The sequence below is a fragment of the Musca autumnalis genome, unplaced genomic scaffold, assembly GCF_047663935.1.
Source record: "Musca autumnalis isolate F117 unplaced genomic scaffold, ASM4766393v1 scaffold_2, whole genome shotgun sequence".
In the NCBI taxonomy this organism is placed as follows: domain Eukaryota; kingdom Metazoa; phylum Arthropoda; class Insecta; order Diptera; family Muscidae; genus Musca; species Musca autumnalis.
The window spans coordinates 76912226-76933570 of NW_027411755.1; the positions used below are offsets into that span (position 1 = coordinate 76912226).

At 34.9% G+C, this 21345-nt stretch overlaps 1 protein-coding gene and 1 long non-coding RNA gene across 3 annotated transcripts in view; both read right to left on the bottom strand.

The window, feature by feature from the left end:
* LOC141394131 (uncharacterized) overlaps positions 1-21345 on the bottom strand; it is a 127194-nt gene that overhangs the window by 50709 nt on the left and 55140 nt on the right. The gene's annotated exons all lie outside the window — the stretch shown is intronic.
* The window catches only part of TTLL5 (Tubulin tyrosine ligase-like 5), a 54162-nt gene that overhangs the window by 16809 nt on the left and 16008 nt on the right, over positions 1-21345 (bottom strand). The gene's annotated exons all lie outside the window — the stretch shown is intronic.

Consider the following 21345-nt stretch of genomic DNA (forward strand, 5'->3'; position numbering starts at 1 on the left):
CAATTTACATTAGGCGAGTTTACTTGCTGCAATTGTCAGTTTGTAGGTGAGAGAGGGTGCTGAGAGGCAAAGGGTTACCATATACCTCACCTCTCTCTCCTACAAAATGACAATTGCCGCAAGTAAACTCGCCCAATGTAAATTGGGACTATATGTATATGGGAAATGTTGCAAATTCTTTCATATTCCATTTTCAAAAAATTTAATTTTTTCTTTTCGCGCTACATCAACGATTTTCTAGCAGTTTGCTGCGTTAACCTTCTTTGTGAGGATTTGTTTGACGTATATGCTATGGAATTGACATTTGAAACCCAATGGGTTTCTCAAATCCGTTTATATGTAAACCTACTATAAGGCCTACATTCAATTTTGTATATGTTTCAAACTTTTCTCATACTCGAGAAATATCTCGGGACTAAGATTGACAATCAAATATTTATGAGAGGATCTTTTTTAGTTTATTTATTTATTTAAAATTATTCAATTGTGATAAAAGTTAATTTAGGAAGATATACACTTCCATTCCACTGTACCTGTTTTAATATGTTCCGTACAGACACAGTTAAAGAAGACTTAAGTTCCGGTCGTGCGTGTCAAGTAGCCATGTAAGTAGGCATTCACATAGATATTCGTATATGCGGCTTATCTAAAGTTCAAATTTTATTCTACAAATATGCATAGGTTGTTTATCCATCCGTTGGTTTGTCTACTTCCGAAAAAAACTTTTTTTATTCCTCCAATCCGTTCGTTTTCATTTGCATATGTACAAACATACGAACATGTGTTCTAATAAACGTAAATATGTAGGTATGTATGGAAATTATTCATATATTTTTGTTTTATTATTAACAACATACTTATATACAAATTTGTTTATTATTCTACTATTCATATCGATTTGAATATGTTGTTGCTAAGTTTGTCATTTGTGGTATAACACAAAGTCGAGGGGTCTGCCTTCTCGTCTGTCTGTCCATATGTGACGTGTTTCATGGTATTTGAAAGAAATTTGATACGAAAATTGTCTATGGATGGTTGAATTTATTTAATGGAAATTGCTTATAAATTAATTTTAAATGCGACATAAAAATAATGACTGATACTAACAAAGCAGTTAATAAATTGTTCCGCCGTTTTTGCTTCCGAAAGCGACCACAGATGATTTGTCATTTGTGTGCAATGTAATTAAATATATTTGTTGTGGTCGGTCACCAAATGGCTTGACCACCAATGTTCTCGTGCATGCCATTGAATTATACGACTTCCATATTAATTTGTTTTCTCTATTAGGGATACGGTAATTGGGATTAGTGTTAATAAATCCCAGTTTTGGGGATTATGAAACAAAATCGAGGATATATAAAAATTTATGCATTTTTTAGTTACATTTTGTATATGAAATTACTAAGCCCTTCCGCCAGGCTAGCAGAAGAATATCGCTTTCTTTAAAACAAGGTTTAATACTAATGAGACATCGTTGTTTTCTACCCATTCAGAATCCGAAATACCATGTTAAAGACATTCTATTTGAGCGATATGTGTATAACCTTCAAAATACTTAAAATCTGGAGGTACCTTCATATTGGGAATATACCAAAATACTTATGAACAAATATTGATCATTTTCATCGTGGAGCTTTTCTACCCATTGAGAGTCCGAAATGCCAAGTAATAGTCGCTACATTAGCCTAATCCTTTAAAAAAATTGACATCGATCGGTATAATAGTACCTTCCAATCTGAGAACCCGCAATATCTCTTCTATGTGAACTATATTGAAACGTGCTTTTATATCCATATGCCCATGTAGACATGTTTTATACTCTCATCGAATTCTAAATACCAAATTACAGCCATTTCGGTAGGATAAAATGGCTAAAACTTTCAAAATACCGAAAATCGAGTGTATATGGGGGATATTAAAATGTTTTTAACTCAAAAGGAAACCAGTAAGGAAAGGATCATAGTCGGGCGGGGCCGACTATATGATACCCTACACCACTGTGAAAATGTAAAATATAGGAGATATATATCAATTTGAACTGATTTCTAAATAATATGGTACACTTATTACTAGAGAAAATTCCGTCACACATTCCAAATTTCATCAAAATTGGACAAATCGGGCGAAAATGTACATAGGAGCTATATCCAAATCTGAACCGATTTCGATATAAGTTGGTACACTTATTTCTAGACCAAATTCAGTCACACATTCCAAATTTCATCAAAATTGGACGTAAATAGCGTGTTTGGTGCAGCAAATCGGCCGAAAATATATATGGGAGCTATATCCAAATCTGAACCGATTTCGATGTAGTTTGGCACACTTATTTTAGACCGAATTCAGTTACAGACTCAAAATTTCATCAAAATCGGGCGTATATAGCGTGTTTGGTGCAGCAAATACGTCAAATCGGCCGAAAATATATATGGGAGCTATACCCAAATCCGAACCGATTTTGATGTAGTTTGGCACATTTATTTTTAGACCGAATCCAGTCACGCATGCCAAATTTGATCAAAATCGGACGTATATAGCGTGTTTGGTGCAGCAAATACGTCAAATCGGCCGAAAATATATATGGGAGCTATATCCAAATCTGAACCGATTTCGATATAATTTGGTACATTTATTTATAGACCTAATTCCGTCATAAATTCCAAATTTCATCAAAATTGGACAGATATAGCGTGTTTGGTGCAGCAAATACGCCAAATCGGCCGAAAATATATATGGGAGCTATATCCAAATCTATAATATAGGGTATAAAAATCAATGTCGGATTTTTTTAGACGGCACCCCTAAAGTGTTTAGTTTTGTTCGATTTGTTCGATTCGATTTTAAGATTGTTAAAGTTTGAGCAAAATCGGAATATGTTAACACGTGTCACTGGGGCCTCGAAGTTTACATAGTAATTTGTATGGGACCAAAGGCGAATTTTCACGAAATCGCTCTACAGACCACATATATTGTCCAATTGATGAAAACATTTTACCAGTTCTTTGTTGTGGCTGAATAAACCAATCCAACAGAATTTGGTAAAATCGTCTCGGATTTTAATATTAGCTATATGGGGCCCATGGCAACTTTGAGGCCCTAGCGGCACGTGCTAACATATTCCGATTGTTCTCAGACTTTATAATAACTGTTCCACAAACATCCCAGACGGAGCAAGGGGGACTTCTAAGACTTTGTCAATCTAAAAAACTTAACAATTTAAGGGGGTGCCGTATAAAAAAATCCGACATTGATTTTTTATAACCACCTTAGGGTTTTATATTAAAACTTGCATCTGTACCCACAATTCTCTGTAGGAATGTTGTATTTCCATATCGAAGACTTTGTTTGGGATATATAGTATTCTGATAGCCGTAATAGAACGGTAGCTCCCAATTTCCGGTATTTTTAAAGTTTTAGCTACATTACCCCACGGAATATGGAAAATAGTCTGGGTGGTCCCTCTACTAAAGCTAGGCAAGGATGCCAGCAAAGGTGATTCATACAGGCCGATTTTGCTTTTGTCGCCCGTAGCGAAAACCCTTGAGGCTTTAGTCCTCCCCATCGTCAGAAATAGCTATCCAGTTGCCGATCATCAGCATGGGTTTCGTAAGCAGCACAACGCGACAACAGCGCTAAACGCCATCTTCACACATATTAGTCGAGGACTCAACCAGAGAAAGCCGTGCGATAGGACAATGTTGATGGCGCTCGACTTGTCAAAAGCCTTTGATACTGTAAAGCACTCCACGTTGTTTGAGGACATCGAGCAGACTATCCTCCAAGTTTGAAACGTTGGATATCCATGTTGGAACCGTTGTATATCCAAGTTTGAAACGTTGGCTAATCAATTATATGTGCGAACACCAGTCGTACGTGGAATTCAGGAACAAGGATGAACTCCTATTTGACTGATCTTACCGCCTTTTTCCACTCGAACAATATGCAAATATCCGCCACTAAATTTGCGGCTGTGCTAGGGGGGAGAACCGGACTGGGTCTTTATATAATGGAACCGGAAACGGAAATCTCCCTCCGTCTGCCGGATCATAACACGATCCTGCAGGCGGAACTCCGGGCGATAACAGAGTGTCTGCTTTGGTTTGATACTCACACAAGGCCTACCACTGTAAATATCCTTACGGATAGCAAAGCAGCCATTAGAGCAATATCAACCAAGACAGTAAAATCTAGAACTGTCTTGGAATAAATTAAATCTATAAATAATTACTCCCAACACGGTAAGGTAAACATTATATGGGTACCAGGGCATACCGGGATTAGGGGTATTGAAATAGCAAACTCCTTGGCAAAACAAGCCAAGGAGCAACCCACGGTAAGTCCAGAAAACGCTAAGCCGTTTAAAGCTACGCGACTAGAACTAAGGCCATGGGCAAAAAATGCACATGTATCCCTCTGGAGTAGTGAAGAGAAGGGAAAAACCACAAAAATCCTATGGGGAAACCCAGACGAGGACAAAACAAAAGAATTACTTTTACTAAGTAAAAAAGATATTAGTAGACTGACAGGAATCCTTACAGGTCACCTAGGTCTAAAAGCGCACCTGCACAAAATAGGTTGTGCAGAAAACAGTGAATGCAGAGCATGCGGAGAGGATGACGAAACGTTGGAACATTACCTCTGCCATTGTCAAGCCTTCACAAATCTGAGAACCCAGTTACTAGGGAATGACATTATACCAGGACTCGACCAAATTAAAACAATCGAGTTCAAAAAGATCAGAGACTATGTAAATAGGACAGAGATCCTAGACTAAGTCAAAAAAAGATAATCTTCCATAACCCAAAATTAGAGCGCACAACAGGCCTACTTATGGCTTAAGTGTATGTCCACATGGGCATGTGGTGATCTAGCATCACCCCTCTTATCAACCTAACCTAAATCTGCGGCCACTCTATTCACCACATAGACGGCAGAGGTGTGAACAGAGTTGAATGTCATGGTCGATGGTAGCAGAATTCCGAACTAAAATTCTAGGGGTCACATTCGACAGCATGTCCGTTTCGCCTGCGCATGCCACAGCTATCTGCGACAAGCTGAAATGTAGAAACAAGGTTCTCAAGTTCCTAGCCGGCAGCACATAGGGTGCAGTTAAGGAAACCTTATTGACCACATGTAACGCGATAGGTGGGTCTGTGGTAAGCTATGCGGCGCCAGTTTGGTCCGCGAAAATAAGTGCAACGCAATGAAAAGAATATTTAAACCTGGCAGAATGCCGACCGAGAACTGGAACAGGGTGCCTCCTCGTGTCAACAGTGCACCATCTACATGCAGAGACAACACTTCTTCCAGAACCGCAACACAATAGCATGCTTTCGTTGCAGTAATTGCTCTTAGAAACACACACCCCCCCACCCTGGGGTGTCAGGAGGGATCTTCATGATCTAGACAGCCAGGTTCAACGTTACAAGAAAGATTTCCTAGATTAACAAGCCTATCAAGCAGGTTTAATAAACATTCCCACGGATGCAGTAGTCGCAGATGCGATAAACAACTATCGTTTGAAGACGGCTCTCGGAGAACATCCCCCACCTATCGCAGCTGAGAAGTGCCAGCTGCCACGACAAACCAGAGTAGTTTTGGCTCAACTACTCTCGGGATGGCGCAGCCGTCTGAATTTCTATAGGGCAAGGATCGATGACACCGTGCCCTGCTAAGTCTACTCAACTAACTCTAGACAAATTTTTAGCCTCAAAGAAGACTAAATGTCAAATTTATGCCATTTCAGGGAGAAAATTTAGTTAAAGCCTACAAAATACTGGAAATCGGGAGGTACCTTTTCTAGTGGGGCTAAATCAACACGTGGACCTATACTCAAAAATTTCTGAGGGAAAGTTTTGTAGCCCCAAAGAAGTTTAAATACCTATTTTCATCCATTTCAGTGAGATAATGTGGCTAAAACCAACCAAATTTCCTTCACAATTCCATTTGAATAAAATTAAAATTTTTTTCGAACATATCTACGGTTTTTGTTTGGGGGTTAGGAAAAAATTCTGGTTTCAAATCTGTTGGCTTTCACAAAATTGGCAGATGGGTGCAAAGGGTATAGCAGTTTTTATTATCATACAAAGAAAAAATATTTTAAAATTTCTTATTTGTTGTATTGAGAAAATGTATGTATATATCAGTAACAGCATTTGATATCCATCCGTAGATGCACCATAAATTCTAAAATTTGTTTTTATTTTCGCGGAAAATAAAAAAAGAAATAGACAAATCTAGGAGCAAATCTGAATTATACTACCTCAGAGCCCGTAAAAACCTCAAAAAAATTAATTAATTAAGTAAAAATACGTACAGAATAAAGACAACGCGTATAAAAATATGAAACCAAAATTATAAACATTCACTTAAAATTGCATATTATAGCAAAGACAAAAGAGAAAAAAACTTATTGCTAAAATAGGAACAAATTGAATACTCTACCAGCTGACGAAAAAAATTTGTTTAAATTGTAAGTTTTTCCTAAGTAGCCGGCCTTCGGCCGGGGATTTAAAACTTTCTCCTATGGACAGGAGCCAATTTAGGGCATGAAAACAAAATTTTTTGTAATTTAAAATTTTTTCTTACTTTAACAAGGGAATTTTCGGAACTTAAGAGGCCCATATCTCGGGAAGTATGGACTTCCCCCCGGAAAAGTTTATATATTTGTGATCAGGACAACAAGATCTACCTGTGGTAATTTCCAGATTTTTCCGCCAGGTGGGAGAGTATTCTATTTATGCCCTAAAATATTATTCCAAATATATTTTTGGTTCGAAAAATTAGTACAAAATATTTGGGATTTCTTCAACTATTTCGTTAAATCCCATACAATAATTAATGTATACTGCTAAAACTTCATCACTAAATGTGATATACCATCGTGAAGGCTTGCTGTTATAACTTATAAGAAGACAGCGGAATCCTATGCAAATGCATATATGGTTAGGATGGTCGTAGAGAAAATCTGATTAGACAGAAACTCGTTTTATCACAAAATAAAACGAACTAGGCCCAGAAAATTTTTGCATATTTTTACATATTTGCATAAAATGAGCATATGTAAAACCATATTCAAGTATATGTGGCCTAAGTATCCCACCGAAATGTAAGTCTTCGTTGGGGGTATAAAACATTCCACCTGAAATTTGTCGGTGTAGATCTCCGTCTTCATATAGCTCCCATTCAACGGTATCTCCCGATTTCCGGTATTTTGATGGTTGTGGCCTCAACATTACTCCGAAATGGCTGAAATTTGGTATTAAGTCTTCCTTGAGGGTATAAAACAATTCATCTAAAATTTGTCGGTAAAGGTCCACGTCTTCATATAGCCCCCATACAACGGTACCTCCTGATTTCCGGGATTTTGAAGGTTGTGGTCTCAATATTTCCTTTTGAAACGGCTGAAATTTGGTATTAAGTCTTCCTTGGGGTATAAAAAAATCCAACTGAAATTTTTCGGTATAGGCCCACGACTTCATATAGCCCCCATAGGACGGTATCTCCCGATTTCCGGTATTTTGAAGGTTGTGTCTATGGTTATACATTTCTCTATTTTATTGGATTATTCTATAATCCTAATATGAGTTTGGAATATTATCTTGTCAAGGCTATTAAAAAAAATCAAAAAACACAGAAATTCCGGCTTCAAAATGTCAGCATCAATTTTAGGTGGATGCAGTGGATATATCGAAAAATCATACACTAGCATCATGTTGCCCATGGAGTATTCTTTGAGTCTTTCTTTGGGCATAGGTCTATAAAGCCAGAAATCGCAAGGGAATATAAACAACTTGTTGGTTTCAACCCATTTTTCTACATTGATGCCAACACAGCTTCCACTAAAATTAATTTTAATGGTCGACATTATGGGATCCCTCCTAAAACCGTTCATTTTAAAGAATTTCGGTCATACTATATAGAATATGTTAACAGTTCGCGAATTCTGAATGGGTGGAACTCGGATTCATCGATAGCAAAACAGTTTTGGCTTTTACCATATGTGGATTTCTGAGTGAAATCTGATGGACACTTTTACAAAAAGAGGTTTTTGATTTATTTTATTTTTTACTGTGTTGATGCTGCTCCTTAGCAAAATATTTCAGTACATGTTCAGATTTTTTTTTGACTAACGGATATCGCGCTTTGAAAAAGTCGAATTCTGTAAAAACTACACATTTACAAAGAAATACTCATAACTTCTTTAATATTGGTCCAAATAATGTTTTATTTTCGCGATTTAATATTACACTGTGCAACATTTTTAAGGTGATCTTGTGCAAACAATTCGAACTGAGGATTTTTTGAAAGTACAGACCCAAACTACACAAAACCCTAGTTTGGTTTTATTGTGTCAGATCCAGCTCTGATTTTATGGCCTCATCTAAAAGTGGTTAAATATTGAGTTTTTAAAGAAATTCGGGGCTATATCTCTGAAACTAATGCGAATTTTCTTCTGACCTCTGAAGCAAATTTGTAGATAAGGACAAGAATAAAATATTTGGAGAAATAATGAACTCGAAAAACTACATTTATTGCATCAAATTTCAAAATATATGCAAAAATTCCACAATTTTTATACATTTCGCACCGTATCTCCAAAACCGTTAATTTTTTCTGAATATTTCCTTTGGAGAAATATTCCCTAGAATGTAATACACAACTCTTTCGAACATGTCATTGTTGTAAAATGCCTCTATGCCGTTGTTTTCAGTACATTTTTCAACGACGATTTAATAAAAATGTCAATAATGTAGTGAAATCCGAAATGCGAGAATAAACCCTTGGTGTGAACTGTGTTTGAAATACATGTTGTAAAAGATATGATGCAAATTACCGCTGAAACAACATGAAGTAAGCATTTTAGAGTTTCAGGGTGTTCTAAAGAATTGTTGAGAACTTTATTTGGAAGACTTTTGCAAAATGTTTCTTGGTTCAACTCCCAATATTTTAGCCGATACTGACCAGAACTTCAGCAATTATGTAAAATTTTCTATATTTTATAGATTTTGATGCCCTAGATGGAGTTTCTCTGATGTGGTTTTTTCAAAAGAGTTCTAGAGTTCTAGTTCTACTAGTTTAGGGCTACAATATTGCTCTATACAGCAAGGTCAAATTCCTTATCGTTTCTGAGATAAAGGCCTGATAAATGCAAAAAAGTGCAGATTTAGCCCGGTTTAGATGAGGCCATAAAATCCGAACTGGATCTGACAGGACAAAAACCTACTAGGGTTTTTGTAGTCTAAATGTGTACTTTCAAAAAATGCATACTAGAAGTTGTTTGCATTTTCAGTATTGCATAGTGTTATCAATGATTGTATTCCTCGATTTTCCGACTTTGGTAGTGGGATTCGAATTATTACTATTTTTTCCAAAATTTTTTATTTTTTCTTGTGAAACATTTGTTATTTAAAAAAAAACTTTAAAAATGTACTGAAATGTTTTGGTGAGAAAAGGTGGTGAAAGGAAATCAAACACCACTTTTTGAAAAAGTATCCGATTTCTCTCAGAATTCCCCATTTGTATAATGTTTATTTATTTCAAATATTTATTATATTAACAAATTACAATAAAATTACATAAAAATAACACTAGCATCTAAGGCTATCGGCTAAGATATATTGTTTATTATTAAAGCTTTCAGCACACGTGAGGCATTCCCAATTCTTCACCAATCAACACAAATTCAAATTGGCATCCCTATTGGCTAACTAATTTTGATTTAACAAAAGTATGACCTACCACCACCAATGCTATTAATACATATCATTAAAAGGTTACACTACTCCTTGACTGTTGGTTGAAATGTTAGGTGTGACCTAGGTCGAACAAAACACAAAAAACTTAATGTGCTACGTTAACGCAATGACCTAGAATGGCAAATACACACACCAAAGGGAATACTTTAAAGTTTAACTGCAATGTGTAATCTGATTAAAATATTAATTTACGGCTGTGAGGTCCTCTGATGTCCTTGTCTTTTAAATAGAGAATGAAAGTAAAAAAAATTGTGTGGAAAATATATTTTACATACTCTAAATAAACAGAAAAACATATGTACATACATACATCCATACAAAAGAATGTGTTTTATACAATACTGTTCGTCACTCTTTGGGCGATGATGTCACAGTAACAATTCTTTTCGTTATTATTCGATAAATGTGGTGGTATTGCTTCATCATACATATGTACGTACTTTTTTATTTTAAGAAATTAAATTTAAAATATGGTCAGCAGGCATTTATTTTTTATTTAACTACCGGTCATTGTACGTTGTCTCCTTTTATGTACGAGTACACTGGAACTTTACTTCATAAACATGGTCAATTATTATGTGTCATCGTCTCGGCCTGAGCAAAACTTAGTGCTGAGATTGCTGATATTTAAATGCTTGTTTACATTTTTGTACTAACGTAAAAATAAATTGAAATCGTTTCGTTCCCATACTTTTTTATTAGGAAGAAATAAAAACGAGTCCCAATTAATTGCGCAAATGTAAAAAAAAAATATTTATAAAGTAGGGGAAGCAAACAAATGGTAAAAGTGTCAAATTCTATCAAGAATGTCAAAATCAATGTGTCAGCCAAGGCATATTAATTCTTGTGCCAGACTATGATAAATTGTTGTGTTTATGGGTAAGAAAGGAGAAAGGCAGATCCTTCAGCTCCCCTCTCTCCTAAGAAGTACATAGTTTTCATGTTATATTTTCAATGTCTGGCAATTGCTGAATGATAGGGTGATTCAAAAAAACTTTCTTACATTTTGGAAGATTTCCAAACTCCATTTTGGAAGATTTCCAAACTCAAACATATTTGAATCAAAGTGCGATAATAAAGTGTACAGAACTTTTATGGAAATAAGTTTTGAGTTTCTAAATTTCATGAGTAGATCCTATTAAACTCTAAAAAGTTAATTTACAAAAAAAAGGTGACACCTGATTTTCACTTCTACCTTCTTCAATATACCATGGTATCAGACATGATACAATAATGAAGGTGTAAGTGACATGCAGTTGGTTCTTTACTTTTTTGTAAATTAAATTGTCAGCTTACAAATTTAATAAATATGTATATTAGAGTGGTTTTAAAAACCCGATATCTGATTTTTCTATGCGCCACCCCCTTAAAGTATTTAGTTTTGTTAGATTTTAAGATTCCAAAAGTTTGAGCACAAACGGAATAAGTTAACACGTGCCACTGGGGCCTCAAAGTTTCCATGGGCCCTATATATAGCTAATATTAAAATCCGATCCGATTTTCAAATGTTTTTGTAGGATTACTTGTTTATCCACAGAAATGAACTGGAAAACTTGTTTTAGAGATTGGACAATAAATGCGATTTCGTGAAAATTCGCCTTTGGCACGTGTTAACATATTCCGATTGTGCTCAAACTTTGGCAATCTTAAAATCTAACAAAACTTAACACATTAGGGGGGTGCCGCGTATAAAAATCCGACATCGATTTTTTTCCCTTTGAGTTAAAACCAGTCTAACGTATATGTATTTCGAATTTGTTCTATAAAGTGCCGCAAAAAATATGTGAAGTATAGAATGTATCAAATCGAAGCCAATTTAAATTTGATATAAAATTGTTAAGGCCAGAAATCCTCTTATGTGACGAGGCCTTTATTAATTTTTGAATTTCTTTCAATTCAAATATTTTCACTGGCATTTTACTTTCTTCTAAAGCAATACTGTTGTCATTGCAATGGCATTCGTGTGAATTCAACAAAGACAGAGTTAGTATAGTTCACCAGGAAAAGAAATATTGAAGAACACTTAGGAGCGCGCCAAGAGGGGCCTAAATGCACTTTATTCCTGTAAGAACTTCATTGGCAATAGCTGGGATCTCAGACCGCATGCAATACGCTGGCTGTGTAGGACAGGGGTTGCCGTATCTTGACATATATCTACCTCGTCTGGTGGCATGTCCTAAGGTACAGGTTCGCTGTTTTGCAACGAGTTGAGCAAGTACTCATGACTGGAGCAGTAAAAAGCACCCATTAGGCTGCATTGAATATCCAAGCCCGGAATATTGTACTTCAGTATCAAATATTCCAGTGTGCCTTGAGGCTCAGGGATTGTGTTGTTAAACCGACTACATTTCGCCAATTCTGAACTTTCGGCAGCTGAGGTAATAATTCGTGATAGGAGGACGTGGCGCAGGGCAAATCGCTTCCTGATAGCCTATCCATATTCACTGATGGGTCGAAGATGGAAGAAGGCATGAGAGTTGGTGTGTACTGTGAAGAACTAAACATAAAACGCTTGTTTAAATTTAACGACAGCTGCATTGTTTTTCAATCACAAGTGATGAAAGCCTGGGAACTACTACTGGGAAAGACAGACTTTGCAGATAGGATTGTTAAACCATACGTGGATAGCCAGGCTGCTCTAAGGACGTTACTATCCTTCAGTTTTAAGGAGTTATGGCCACTTATTGAGCACGAACCAAGTAATTTTTCATGAAAATTTTTACAAAATATCCACCAAGCTTTTTTAAGAAGATTTTGTTTCATCTGTTGAAAAATGTTGCTCAGTTTTCTGACAAATTACTGCCTACGAAGCTCTGTCTTTACTAAAGCCGTTTGCGGTGCCCGCTGTAGCTCGAAAACGAATAAACCGATTAACATACATTTTTGTGTGATCATTAAGAACCTAATTATCTTGTCCTAAAGCGAACCGGAATTAAAAAATGTTCATTTAAAAAAATGGTGAACTGTAATAATCAACATTTCAATTTTAACTAAAAAAAGAGATAGTTCTTTCGCCATAAATTAGTCTAAAATTTTTTTTTGAAAAAAGTCTTTCTTGGTTAATAATAAGTTTTTTATGCGCATAATAATCATATCTCAGCAAATTTTTGTCCGATCGACTTGTTGCAACATACTCAATTCTACCTGCACTTTCAATGACCCAAAAAAATTGTTCGATTTTGTAAAATTTGTAAGTGGCCATAACCCTTTAAATTAAAGACTGGGTTTTTTGGGTTTTCCCACAGGAAATGTGGCTAACCTGGGCTGACCTGGGAATCGAACCCCGGACCTTTAGAGTGCAAGTAGGGTGTGCATACTATTGCAACACAGTGGCACCGTATAATTGTTTGAAATTCTGCTTTGATCTGGAGATATATCATCAGAATAGAAGGAAACAAGTAAAAAAGCATTAAGTTCGGCCGGGCCGAACTTTTCATACCCTCCACCATAAAATATTCATTCCTGTCCCCAACTTTAAGTGAGTACGTTAAAATGTCTGATAATGTACATAAAATGAGTCATTCGGGAGACCCTTTTTTATGGTGACTATATCTAACTGTTGACAATTTGTGGTGGGCTAGAAATTGGGAGGTACTGTTATATAGGGGTTACAATAAAACATGGGCCTATGTTGACAGTTTTTGATGGGAGCCTTTAATGTCAAATAACTCCTAATTCGGTTAAAAAATTTAGCTAGAATCCTCAAAATATCGAAAATCGGTACATAACGTGGGAACTTCAAATGTCATTAACAGCTAGTTCGGAGGTATCTGGGCTATACGAAAATATGAACTTAAATGAACAATTTTTGTTGCAGAATTTTTGTTGACTTTTAAATTTCAAATTACAGAAAGTTCGTCCAAAAAATAAAGCTAAGGTACGAAAAATCGGGAGGTTTGTTTTGGGGCTGTACAAAAACATGGACCTACGTTCGGTTAAACATTTTAAGTAAAATCCTCAAAGTACCGAAAATCGGGAAGTATCGTTATATTGGGGCTATGTTGAAAATTGTTGATGCAGATGTGTGGTGACCACTACAACCTTCAAATGTCAAATTACAGTTAGTTCTGTTAAAAATTGTAGCTAAAATTGCCAAATTACTGAAAATTGGGAGGTACCGTTACATGGGAGCTATATCCGAACATGGACCTATGTTGACAATTTTTCATGGAGAGGTGTTGTGACCACTAAGAACTTCAAATGTCAAATTACTGCTAGTTCGGTTTAATATTGTAGCTAAAATCATCAAATTACTGAAAATCGGGAGGTACCGTTATATGGGGGCTTTCTTGACAATTTTTGGTGGAGAGGTGTAGTGACCACTAAGAATTTCAAATGTCAAATGTTCAAATTACAGATGATTCGGTTAAAACTTGTTGGTAAAATTCTCAAAATACCTGTAATCGGGCGGTAACGTTATATGGGGGCTATTCCAAAACATGGACCTATGTCCACTAGTTATATAAGTTTATTGACATTTAAGAACCCTAAATGTCAATTGATAGCTAAATCGGTCTGAAAATGTAGATAAAAACGTCAAAATGCCGTAAATCGGGGGTACCGTTATATGGGGGCTATACCAAAACGTGGACCTAGGTCCACAACTTTTGTTGTATAAGTTTAGTTAGACTTAAGAACCCTAAATGTCAAATTATAGCTATATCGATCTGAAAATGTAGCTAAAAACGTCAAAATACCGTAAAACGGGGGGTACCGTTATATGGGGGCTATACCAAATCGTGGACCTATGTCCACAAATTTTGTTGTATAAGTTTATTGACACTAAAGAACACTAAATGTCAAATTATAGCTACATCGTTCTGAAAATGTAGCTACAAACGTCAAAATACCGCAAATCGGGGGGTACCGTTATATGGGGGCTATACCAAAACGTGGACCTAGGTCCACAACTTTTGTTGTATAAGTTTAGTTAGACTTAAGAACCCTAAATGTCAAATTATAGCTATATCGGTCTGAAAATATAGCTAAAACCGTCAAAATACCGTAAATCGGGGGGTACCGTTATATGGGGGCTATACCAAAACGTGGACCTATGTTCACAACTTCTAATATATAAGTTTATTAACACTTAAGAACCCTAAATGTCAAATTATAGCTACATCGGTCTGATAATGTAGCTAAAACCGTCAAAATACCGTATATCGGGGGGTACCGTTATATGGGGGCTATACCAAAACGTGGACCTATGTCCACAACTTTTGTTACATATGTTTATTGATACTTAAGAACCCTAAATGTCAAATTATAGCTAAATCGGTCTAAAAATGTAGCTAAAAACGTCAAAATACCGCAAATAGGGGGTACCGTTATATGGGGGCTATACCAAAACGTGGACCTATGTCCACAAGTTTTATTATATATGTTTATTGACACTTAAGAACCCTAAATGTCAAATTATAGCCAAATCGGTCTGAAAATGTATCTAAAAACGTCAAAATACCGTAAATCGGGGGGTACCGTTATATGAGGGCTATACCAAAACGTGGACCGATATAGCCCATCATCGAACTTGACCTGCCTGCAAACAAAATACGCATTTTCCCAAAATTTCAGCGTCCTATCTCCATTTTTGTGGATGCTAGAGTGATTACCACAGACGGACGGACGGACGGACGGACGGACGGACGGACGTGCTCAGATCGACTTAGAATTTTACCCTGATCAAGAATATATATACTTTATAGGGTCGCAAATGAGTATTTCAATGCGTTACAAACGGAAAAACAAACTTAATATACCCTCCATACTATGGTGGAGGGTATAAAAAATAACAGATTTCCTATCCGAATATCTGTAGAACGGTTACAGATACAGTCTCCTAACTAGGAATGTGTGACGAAATTTGGTTTAGAAATAAATTTTCCGATTTGGATACAGCTCCTATGTATATTTTCAACCGATTTCAAGGGCGAAATTTATGAAATTTTGAATGTGTTATGGTATTTTGTCCAGAAATAAATTTGCTAAATTATATAGAAATCCGTACAGGTAAGGGTATGATTTCTATATATTTTCGACCTATTTCATTTATTTGATTCGCCAAACACGCTATGTACAGTTGCGTGCAAAATAATAGCAGTGCGGAACTGCTATGTACGAAAATTGCAATAATACTGGTATAAATCCTTAAAGGATTTTAATTATCTGCATCAGGCGAATGCTTATAAGGTTCCAGACCTCGCGGGCTACAATATTTTACATAAATATGCAACTATTCAGAAACACCATTGCAGTTTTCTGCTCGGGAAGGTTTTTTCGTGTGCAAAATAATAAACATGTTAAAAGCTATTCATTTATAACTTTTTACAGTTGTAAAGTATTTTAGAATGAAAATAAGATGAAATACTGACCATATGTGCACAAATGTGGATCATCACTGCCTGTAGTGCATCACTGCTGCCCAGATGGTCATAAACATAAAAAATTTTAATTTTTCAAGGAAAACCTTACCATATAGTGGAAGATATCGGTCATATTTTTTCAAAAATTATTTGTAATGGTCGAAAATCATCGTACGTATCCTCAAAGCAACTAATATCCATAGCACGGACACTATTTTTGGAATTTAATGTAAAAATAATCTGATAAAGCGAAGGAAATAAGACCAAATCTTTTGGAAACGTGCTAACAACCCACTTTTATGGATTGGTATGGTCTTAATTTTTGTTATCCAGAACTAGAGCTACAAATTTGCCAAAGATCCAAAAATGAAGAGATGTGAAACCAACAACTTGTAAACATAAACTAAGGCTGTAGACGAAGCCATAAAGTGACCGGGCAGTTATTCTAAATAGATTACACTATACAACACTTAAAAAGTCAGTACATTTAAAAATTTGTTTTAAGAGCATGTCAAGGCTATACAAAATTGTCAATATCGATTTTTAGTGGTGAATAATGTAATGTATCTGCTATAAGTGCCCGGTGACATTATGGCTTCATCCGATTGGATTTTCATTTTTGGATCTTTGGCAAACTTGTAGCTCTAGTTTTGGATAACAAAAATGAAGACCATACCAATCCATAAAAGTGGTTTTTAGCACGTTTCCAAAAGATTTGGTCTTATTTCCTTCGCTTTATCAGATTATTTTTACATTAAATTCCAAAAATAGTGTCCGTGCTATGGATATTAGTTGCTTTGAGGATACGTACGATGATTTTCGACCATGACAAATAATTTTTTAAAAAATATGGCCGATATCTTCCACTATATGATAAGGTTTTCCTTGAAAAATTTAAATTTTTTATGTTATGACCATCTGGGCTGCAGTGATGCACTACAGGTAGTGATGATCCACATTTGTGCACGTATTGTCAGTATTTCGTCTTATTTTCATTCCAAAATACTTTTCAACTGTAAAAAAATTATGTTCATTTTAACATGTTCATTTTACTTGCTTTACTTGCACTGCTATTATTTTGCACACGAAAAAACCTTCCCGAGCAGAAAACTTCAATGGTGTTTCTTAATAATTGCATATTTATGTAAAATATTTTATCCCGTGAGTTTTGGAACCTTATAAGCATTCGCCTGATGCAGATAATTAATTTTTTTAAAGGATTATAGCAGTATTATTGCAATTTTCGTACATAGCAGTTCCGCACTGCTATTATTTTGCACGGTACTGTATGTCTAATTTGAATGTGTGACGGAATTTTGCCTAGAAAAAATTCAATATAAGCGACCATGCACGACATTGATCTTTTCCTTATATAATTGTTCCACAAACATCCTATACGGGACAAGGGATTCATATCAGCTCAATTATATGGGACTTACTGTTTATTGCCGAGTCCGAACGGCGTTTCTTAAGACACCACTTGTAGAGAAGATTTACATGGCTGAAATACTCAGGAAATGTCGCCAACATCACTGAGGGGTATTTTGCCACCGTTGAAATTTTTGAGGTTGCCTGGCCGGGGAATCGAAACCACGATATTCAGCGTGTAAGGCGGGTGTGCATGCCATTGCACTACGGTGGCACCCAAGATCATTTCCTTAGTGGTTTGTAAATCAAATTTTCTGAATTTATTAGGATCAGCGCAGAAAATTCCAAATTTTATAAATATATTAGTATGGTATCACATTACGCATAAAGTAAAATTTAAGCCAATTGAGATTAAATTAAAATTGTTTTCGGTCCTCTCCACAAAAAACTAATTTTTATTGTAATATGGTGGACACCATAACTCTCAAAGGGAGTGTCGATTTGGTCCAAACTTTAGAAACTGTCTTTATATGGATTATATTGGTCCACTTTTTCCAAGTTCCTCCTACACAAAATTTCAAATATCCAATGTGGTCGAAACTTTGCACATCGTAAAATAACTTAAATCGTATATAATATATTCGGATACTTCTCTCACTAACCATTGATATGAATGACTCTCACGTTAGACCCACTTCCAAAATGGACTTTTTCGGTCGATTCCTTCATGTACCTTCGCTGAAAAAGTTCAACATTTTTTCCCCTTTCCGCTTCTACATCATATTTATTAGGAAAGGATAAGTAAGCACTTATTCGGAAGGCCCACAAACGCACGTTGAAGGCCCACAAACGCACGTTGAAAAAAATCGGGTCTTAATTGAAAAATTGAAACACAAATTTTTGATAATCTGTCTTGACAGTGTTAACGAATACAAAATTCTACATCACTAGACAAAAAAGCAAAGTCGTATGTTGTTTACTTTTCGTGTAGCACAGTGTTAAAGTTGATCATATTTTTAAAATTTAAGAAACAGGTGAAAATTATTAAATGTTGCTGCTTTTAAATCGCCATAACGTAGTTTTTCTACATAAACTTGGCATTTTCAAAATGGATATTTCAAACAGAGGTAATTCTTAATATTTTAGGAAAAAATTGTTCTGAAAAAAGTGTCCAGATTTTGCATAATTTTGAAATGTATTGGATTATAACAAAAAAGAGTGTCGAGAAGGTCGTGAGAATTTTTTTTTTGCATTTTTCTCTTGATTGTTGTCTTTGATATTGCGCAAACAAAACTTGCGTCTTGCTTGTGTATTTTGGGTTATTCCAAAAATGATGGAAATACCTTTGGGTCAAATTTTTGCATTTTGGGGTTTTTGTCTTCATTTTCTCTGTTATTGTTGTACAGTATGTTGTGTTGTGTTTTAATGTATGTATTCGCCCTACATAAGACAACGTGTACACATCCACCATTATGTTATAGGTACTATATAATGATTTATATGAAATGATGGCGATGTACAAGGGGTGAAAACACAAAAAAATTGAGATTAATTACAAAAATTAAATTCGGTTTTTGGTATAACTAATATGGTAATATGGTACAAAATTCTAAATCTCTAACCAACATGCCAAGATCATATATTGTTTACTTATAAAGTTTCACTGTGTTGAAGCTAAAGAATTTTTAATAATTTGAAAAGCACCATAAAAAATTAAAATTTTTGGTGTATAAAGATAATTACACTGTGCTACAGTGAAAATTTGCAGGGGTTCTGATTCATAAATTCGGTATTGTGGGAGTCCATGGAAGACGAAAATAACTTTGGTTTCTTTGGGTCACTTCGTTTTTTGATTTTATAACGGCAAATGTAGTGAAAAACGGGGATTCTTGGATTTTCAACTTAAAACGGACATAACTCATTTTTTCCACAACGGACTTTTACAGCTTACTTTTTATTTAAAAGGTGAAACAAAGATGAGACAAAGATGGAACATTTTTTTGTCCCTTTGTTCCATGTGATTTACAATATTTCACATTTGTGTCATAAGTGTGGATATGGAACAAATCGACAAAAATTCTTTTTTTAAAAAAATCTGTATAACTTGTATATTCCAATACATATTCCCCTATATTTTTGCAAATATGTTCTATATACTATTATTAATATTTCAAGTCAAAAATATAAATATTTTCTTAATTCCACGCAGTTATTACGCAAAACATTAAAATGCGATTATCTCACCTTTTAAATAAAAAATAAGGTGTAAAAGTCCGTTGTGGAAAAAAGAAGTTATGTCCGTTTTAAGTTCAAAATCCAAAAAACCTCGTCACAACATTTACATTTATAAAATCAAAAAAACGAAGTGACCCAAAGAAACCAAAGGTATTTTCGTCTTCCATGGACTCTCACAAAACTGAATATATGCATCAGAAACCCTGCAAGAAAATTTTGTCAACTTTTGTAGCACAGTGTTGTTTTTAACGCATCAAAAGTGGCCATTTTAGAATGGAATCGTCATCGATAGGATCTTAGAGAAATATATTTATGACAAAAGAAGTTTAGAAACATATTAAAAATTAATTTAAAATGTATCTATTTTTTCGCTATTTTTGAAAAGTATTTAGAATTAAAAAAGTAGCGGAATATTTTATATGGAGGTTATTTCAAAACGAGAATATATGGAGATGATGTTTAATAAAAATATTTTCAATCTCTTCAAAATGCACAATTCAAAATCTGAGTCAGCTTAGTTGCAATATATGTCTAAAATTTTCAAAAAACCCCAAATTTGATAGTACCTCTGTATGCGGGCTATACCAAAACTGTGACCTATATTGACAAATTTTCGAACGATGAATACTTAGGCACTCAGAACTATAAATCCGTCTTTACATATACATAAATGTACTAAAAAATGTGGTAAAGACCCTCGAAATACACAAAATCGGGAAATATCTTTGTATGGGAGCTACACGAAAATACTGACATAAATTTATAATTTTTTCAAATATTAGCTTAAGCAATAATTAGTCATATTGGAAGATTTTAGATTAATCAAATAAGAAATATAGACAAAACCGTAAAACCATTTCATAGTTTTTTTGGTAGCCATTTATTAGGGCTTCGAATCCCTTCCAATCCCTTAATTTGCACCAAAACTCTGTTCCGTTATATTGAGGTGTAAACATTCGAAAAGTATTAACATTTTATCACCCAAATGCTTCCCTGAATCTCCGTTTTTTGGAATCTTGCCCCAATGTGAATCGTCAAGACAAAGACCCCAAAAGTTTCGATTTTTTTATCGGCAAGTTCACAGGTCCAAAAAAGGCTACACAATTCTGAAAAGTACCTGAGTATATACATTTTGAAAAAAAAAAGATTTTTGGTTGAGTAGCTGGTATTTGATCTGTCCATAGATAAAAAATCTCAATTCATACAGGTCGGCATAATTATTTTGACAAAATGTACAATTGTCTTAAAAGATCTATAATTATTATCAGCATTCATAAAACGGGATATTTTCGTTGACCTCTCAGCTAAATAAAAATTAATGGATCAATGAAATTCCACCTTAATGTTTAAAAAGGGAGGCAAAAGCAAAACGCCATAAGTATTTTGACACGTCATAATCGTACCTAATGGAACCAGAATTAATTGCTTTAGCTAAATTATTAACATTTAAGTAAAAATGCACTTGACTGTCATAGATTTGAAATTAAAATGGGAATGCTGATATCATAATTTGTAACGAAATATAAAACGACAGTTTCGATAATAAAGCAAGCTAATGATCAGATATTCTGCAGTTATCTAGTTATTTTGTAACGAATTAATACCAAAATACTGAAAAC